We start from the raw sequence: 6392 nt of genomic DNA on the forward strand, positions 1-6392 counted from the left end.
GCCACTAGTTTAAGCCACTGAGGTGTTCTGCTAATACCTAAATTTTAAACAATTGTGTTAGGAAATAACTTATGTGATTATGTGCAAACGTGTCTATTATTATGTTGTGTTATTTGACGATTTGTTAGTTTACTGTATGACTGAGTAAGGTACATCTGACGCTTACCATCAATTAGCTAGTTCCCCAAAGAGTGATGGAACCTCATCTCAGCCAACCCCCTCAGGATACTCTGCTGATACTGAGGGAGGAATATTTATCTTTAAGGCACAATCCGAGGAACCATTCCTTCCGAAAAAGAGAGGATGGTTTACTAGGGGAGCACATGAGAGGAGGAAAAGAATGAAGGAATTACAACAACAAAGAGCACTAGCAAAAGCAAATAGAGAAGTGAATTGTAACACCACTTAAAAACGTGTCCATTTATGAAAAGACACGTGTCCTAAACTCTAAATATATAAAAGTTTGAGTTTGAAGGACTAAATTTGACAAATGATAAAAATAGGTATCTGAAGGGACTAAAAGTGCAACATGCCAAAATTGTGCCTCTGAATGACCACACTCGAAGAATATATTCTTAAACGAGTAATTATTTGGATATAAGAAGCTGTTTGTGAAAATAATCCAAATATTATAAACTACAGGGGTTAAACGTGTCAAAATGTTAATTCTTATCTCTGAGTGACCTTTTAATGAACCCGGGGCTTCGTAATGTTCAAATATACTCTCAAGAATAAGTGATATCAGTTTCACGTGGTTTTGAGATCGTTATGCAAGTTTCCAAGAACTAGGGTTAAAAGCGCCAATGTTAAAAAACTTATCATTTCGGTGATCGTTTAATGAAACCGGGCCTAACGGAGTTTGGTTACACTCCCATGATCCTCCATGAACTAACTACAAGGGCCTTTTGGGCCTAAAATGAAGTTAAATTAAGTTATAAGGATCCAAGGACTAAAACTGCCAAACCTGAAACAATTTTAACCTGAAGGCAAGGTTGTCGCGGGGCGCGTAGACCCCCCTTAAGTCCTACGCGGCCTGCGAAAGACTGCCAGTTCAGAAAAAACAAGACAGCTGCTTGTTGCAGCCTGTTACACCGCCTTACACACCTGAATTTCGAAACTTGGAGCTTGTTGATGGTTTTAATTTACCACTAGGACACCTGGGACGATCCTAAACATCCCCATAACACCTGTTATGATCTTGAATCATGGTCTTCAAGTATAAATAGACCCTCATATGAACCATTTCACTTGCACACTTCAAACTATTACTTCTCCTCTCAATATCTGGTGGTTCCTGATCAAAAAGGGAGCTCATTCTTGTAGAAAAGATTGCCAGGACCTTTTGCAACTGTCTTAGCCCCCTCTTTAGTTCAGTTTTCTTAATTAAAAACCGAAAATTCAAAGTTACGTAAATTAGCTTTGACTCTAGGTTTAAACTCAAATGGTCCAGCCATTGTTCGAGATGAATATGGTTATGTGACCATAATTAGGTAGGTGTTAATCCCTTAAAAGGGCACCTCCTAATTTTTTCGTTTACTTAGTTAATTGTTGGGTCAAACCATTTAGTTAAAAAGTCAAACTGGACAGAATTGTAAATAATAATTAAAACTAATAATACAAAAGTTATAAATTATATTTTATCACTCTAATAACTTAGTAATTATTATTAGAACATGTTTAGGCATGTTCAACACGACAATTCTGACCTGATTAAGCTTAATTCTTCTATGTTTTAAGCTTCCATTAGGACCACATTATATTGTAGTATAACCCTCTAAGGTTATATTACCTGGTCATTAGTATTCTGAATTATATGCTAGTTTTCGTTATTATGCTTATAAATGCCTGTTATGCCCTTATGTTATAAAAACGAGATTTTTGAAAATGTGAGAGGACAAAAAGCTTTATTACTGATATATGAGTATGTCAAATAAATTTGACATCAGTTTCTGGTCTCAAACTAAAGTTATGCAAGATATCATAAAACGAAAATTTTTATTAATTAAATTACATTTTTAGCATAAATCATGTTTCAACCCAAATTTTGGCACCAAACCCATTACCTACTGTTTTGATATTATTTTTAGAGATTTTTAGAATTTTTGGTCAGATTATAAACTGACCATAACATAGAGTTCTTGTATTAGTTCCTTAATTGACAATAATGTCCTTTTGACTAATAAAATGTGATTTATATGTGTTTAGCATGCCAAACCTTTTTCTACTGACTTGATATGAAAAATAAAATATTTTAAACATACAAGGTTGTCCAAAATCTCAGAATCACATAAACATCTCAAATATCGTCAATTATCGACTTTTACGCTAATTAGGTGCATAGTATGGTCTAAAAGCATATTTAACACCTAAGACTTGTTACCCACTGAATTTTTATATAAATTTTAATATTATTACAGTAGGTATAAGTCATGAACTCAGACTTCCAAAAATATCCTTAAAAGCATATGTGAAATGACCAAAATACCCTTTCGGGGCATAGTTTGGCCATAAATGATAAACTTCACATATGAATGATATCTTACTGTTATAACAACATAAAATAAATATTTTTGCAGATTACTTAAGACCAGAATATCAATTTACTATAAAACCTCTTTTATAAACATTAAAATGACCAAAATGCCCCTACGGGACTTAAATTGGTTTTAAATACTTTTGGGGCATATATGTTAACATCTGTAACATTTCGTATTTTCAAACTTTCCATTTTGGAAAGTCTACTTGTACTTTCTACTTTTGTAAGTTGTACCTTTGTTGTACTTGATTCAAATTCCAAAATTGTACTCGAGACTTGAAATCATAATGAAATTGCATGATTTTATCCATATTTTGTGTTTGAATACTACGAATCATTGAAACTATGAAACTATGTTAAACACGTTGAAACTATGTTAAACACGTTGAAACTATGTTAAACACGTAAAAACAGAGGAATTCCATCTTAATTTCGACTCTTTAATTCATCGTTGCCAAGAGATTACCCTAAACCGTACAAAAATTGGGAATTTATACGCTAATTCGGTAAAAATATTGAAGTTTGGGTTAAATTTGATTTTTATATTATTTTATTAATATTTTAGATAAATAAAATAACAATTTAAATTAAATAAATAATTATTTTCTAAATTTTATTGATTTTTAAGCAATTCCGTTAACGAATCTAACCCCGTTAGTGAAAACCAGGTTAAATCAGCCTAACCTGGTTAGTTTTATTAAAGGGCAGCACTAACTGAGTTAGAAAACTCAGTTAGTGGCTAACCCAGTTAGTTAAAACTAACTATAAAAAAAATGGGGTTTTATGCGTTGGACCGGATTCGAACCGGCGACCTCCCAGTTCACGAACGCGCGCCTTAACCAACTGAGCTGTCCTCGTTATTATTATGAATTCAGAACCGCATTATATTTAACTTGTAATAAATGTCGAATTTAAATAAGTAACCGTCCCAGGACTGTTCATCTTCTCCGGCCATTCATTTGTTTACCGGACATCTCGACCAATCATATTCGTAACGTATGTCCGACAACCGGCATCCTATATATATACGACCTCACTTTCTGAATTGGCCCTTTCATTTGATCGAACCGAAACCGTAACCCGAAACCAAAAACCAATCACCCGAACCATTCACCCTTCGTTCGAACTCGCCGGGATCCTCCGACCACCGCCTCGCCGCCGGAGCCACCTTCGCCGTCGACCACCACTTCGCCGCCGGTACCCCTTCGCCGTCCGGTAACCATTCCCGCTTTCTCTTTTTTTTTTTTTAATATATATATTCAGCTTTTTTTTTTTTATGTTATTATTATTATTATTTCTATTATTATTATTAGTATTATTATTATTATCCTTATTATTAATATTATTAGTATTAGATATTATTACTGAATCGGAATTTATAAAATCAGATATATTTATTTAGAGAACAAATATATTTAAACAGAATTATTCATTTTAAATCTGAAATATTATTTTGAAATCAGATTTATATTTTAAAATCAGAAAATATGATTTTCAGAAATTATATTTTTATCAGAATTTAAATAGTTATCTAAATCGGAATTTTTTTTACTATTTTCTGATTTATTTATTTAAATCAGAAATTTATAGTAAATCAGATTTATTCATATTAATCTAATATATTAAAACTATATATTTACTAAAATAATTCAGAATGATTATTATAAAATTCGATTTATTTATAAAAATCAGATTTATTATATTCAGAATTTATAATTATTATTTCAGAATTTTTATTGCTGATTTATTTAAACCAGAAATTATTATTATATATATATTTCAGAATTATTATTAAATTAAATCAGATTTATTGGTTTAATTTATTTAAATCAGAATTTTTATTTCTGTTTTCATTTAATTTCAGAATTTACATTTTATTTTAAATCAGAATTTTATTATTTCAGAATATTATATTTCAGAATTTTTATGTATTAAAATCAGAATTTTATTTCTATTATTTATAATCAGAATATTTGTATATATATTCAGGATTATTATTAATTAAATCAGAATTATTATTTTTGTTATTTATATAAATCAGAATTTCTATTTAAAAATCAGAATTATTTATAATCAGAATTGTTGTTATTATCTATATATTAAATCAGAATTTTTATATTTATAAAAACAGAATTTATATTGCATTTATTTATTAATTCCAGAAATTATTATTTAAATTTTTCAGATTTATTATCTTATTTTATATAACTAGAATTTTATAAATAAGTTTATTATTTATAGAATTGTTAATGTTAAATTATTTATTTTAGATTGTTAATCTAAAATAATTATATACATATTTAAATTTTTATTTATTTAATCCAACATTTTGGAAATTCTATTTGTGATGTTTTGGTAAGATTAGTATTTATTTTACCTATTTAATTGTCATATTATAATTCCCAAAATTCCCAATATTTAACAAAATCCTTCCAACTTAATAGGGTAATTCTCTTGAGCACATCCTCTTGGGAAAATCTATTATTCTTATCTTATTCTAAGAATACGCAACGCACTCTAAGGTGAGTATACTTGACCCATTTTCTTTTCACACTTTTGGGTGTAGTATGCATTTCCTTATCAAAAACACAATGATAAACACTTTCATTGCACAATCTATCCATACTATTGTGAAACTACTTGATCATTGATTATCTATGTTGTGCTGATGTTAACATCTATGGCTATATGTTCATTAACTTTGCAAGCCTCCCCTATCAATGGCAGCGCTGTAGGTTGTAACGCCCCTCCCGTATATACGGGTATTGTTAGGTTTAATCTATTAACTCTATTACCACCCTTTCGAGGGTTAGGCTATGTTAATTGCGTAACTATGGTTTGGACATGTGGATTTCATCGTTACGAGTATGACAGTTAATTGAATATCAGTTGTTCACATGGATTAGATTTGATAAACTATTTAACTCTATTATGCTATATTCAAACCTGTATACTCGCCAGCAATTATTTGTTGATTGTATTTTAAATGCATACTGCAGGCTGAGGATTCAAGAAAACAAGAAAAGGCTAGGATGGCTTAGAAACCCATCAACTATTTAAATTTACAATCTATGTTATGTACTTTTTCATTTCCATGTATTGTATGAAACTTATGAATATCAATGAAATAAACTTTAATTATTGTCACAACTAGTGTTATGATGTCTTTGAACAGTTTGTACGTCTCATCTCGATGTTTCCGCCATCGGTTGGGGTGTGACAGATTGGTATCAGAGCCATAACTATAGGGAATTAGGTAGAATTCCTATACTTTTCCCTAGTCTATAGTAGGAGTACTCTGATATCAGATTGGTATCAGAGCCATAACTATAGGGAATTAGGATTGCCTTGCTTTACCTAGTCTATAGTTTAAGAGCTTTCTCATTTACTTGCTGTTAAAGACATTATCCTTTGCTTTCTTCTTTGCTTCTCTCTATTCTTTTGGACTTCTAATATACAAGCCTTTCCTAAGGCTAACACAATACACACTTGGAAGCTTTGAAGACACTCTTATAACACAATCGAAATGATTCATCAAGATAGGGGTGATTCCCACACTTGGTGATGATTTTCACTCAGCTATACTTTGATTTTGCACGAAATCTACCCTCAAGTTAGGAGTGATATCCAAATCTTGATGGGAGTTTTCCATTTCCTAATCTAGTGGACCCTCATCTTTGGATGGGTACTAACCACGTTAGGGTACGATGTTATCAAGTTAGAGGTGAAACTCGCATCTTGTTAACTAGTCCCATTCCTTGATTTTCGATCTCGCCAAAGTTTCGATTTACCCAATCGATTAAGGACGTGTAGTAACTGGAAGGACAAACATCGTTAGTCGCTCCTCGATGAGAAT

Source organism: Helianthus annuus, chromosome 2, assembly GCF_002127325.2.
Source record: "Helianthus annuus cultivar XRQ/B chromosome 2, HanXRQr2.0-SUNRISE, whole genome shotgun sequence".
In the NCBI taxonomy this organism is placed as follows: Eukaryota; Viridiplantae; Streptophyta; class Magnoliopsida; order Asterales; family Asteraceae; genus Helianthus; species Helianthus annuus.